Genomic DNA, 1,453 nt, shown 5'->3' on the forward strand with positions numbered 1-1,453 from the left:
GAGAGAGAGAGAGAGAGAGAGAGAGAGAGAATACCCCTGAATATCCCTCGTATTCTTTCGCGTCGGACGGTGAGTGCGCCGCCCCTGCTTACCTTTTGTTCGCCGATCGTATAATTCGCTAACTTTATCTTTTAATAATTCAAAAAGTAAGCGTCGGATAAAATTTTCGTAAAGGAAAAATCGTCTCAGAATTTAGTAAGGAACACGTCTTTGCAAGGACGGGGTCGTTCTGAATCACCCTGTATGTCCAATAAGAACTACAAGCCGTAAATAAACAAGTAATATTAGAATGCCTAAATTATATAAAATGTATAGTAATTTAACCGATCAGACATTTCGACTTCAATCGAATCATTTCCAATAACATAAACAAAACACACACAGAATAGATTTACAATTGACATATTTAAAATAAAACGGTTAAAAAATTAACACATTCGAATTCCATATGCATTTAAATGCACTCCACAATAGCACCGAAGTATGTACAAAGTTAAAAAATTGGTCAAAAGTATCGTCAAAAGAATGAGTCCATAATACTTGCAATAAGTGTCAATCGGAATAAATAAAACGGTGTATTGAAATTCTTGTTATTCATTATTCCAGATGTATTATAGGATGAAGACTAGAAATATAATAAACTTTATAAGCATATTGCGAATATGCTGAATGTTATAATAGATATATCTCGACATTACTGTAGGAGAAATTAGCATTAGTTAATTTTATTTTCCACATTTCTGTGCTTCATATAATACCACCCTAAGGCTCCCGTTGTGGAAATTGGAAGATTTAGGACCTCTTTCACCAACGCCGATTAACTTAATCGATGATTAGTCCATTGGAATTGACCAATCGCGTCTGTCGTCGCAAAACTAAATGATAAATGCGATTGGTCAATTCCAATGGACTAATCGTCGATTAAGTTAATCGGCGTTAGTGAAAGAAGCCCTAAAGGTCATGGTGAAAATTGTTGAAGGCATTCAATTTATGATGTGCACTGATCTGCTTGACCTTATTCAGTCCAGTGAGCTCACTTTAAAAGCGTAGTAGTACGATTTATTTGAAAATCGGAAATTCACTGATCAGAAGAAAATTGGCGTTAAATTGTAAATCTCATATCTGTATAAACTAGAAATAATATACATCACAGATATATAGAATATTATCATCTTCTGACAAAAGATTACAAACTGAAGAAAGATATATGTGTATATACCTATATATATATATATATATATATAACTAAAATAATGATATTAAAATTACGGTATTAAAACAAGCCAACAAATTAAATAATGACAATTTTTATTAAAATATTCTATAATTAAAAAATGAGAAACGTTTCAACTTATACATAAGTCCTCTTCAGTCTCCTTTATAAATGATACATGACAAAATAAAACGTAACAATAAACGAAGTACGGTTAATCTTTCAAACTATAGTCCATCG

This window comes from Cyphomyrmex costatus, unplaced genomic scaffold, assembly GCF_001594065.2.
Source record: "Cyphomyrmex costatus isolate MS0001 unplaced genomic scaffold, Ccosl1.0 scaffold335, whole genome shotgun sequence".
Taxonomy (NCBI): domain Eukaryota; kingdom Metazoa; phylum Arthropoda; class Insecta; order Hymenoptera; family Formicidae; genus Cyphomyrmex; species Cyphomyrmex costatus.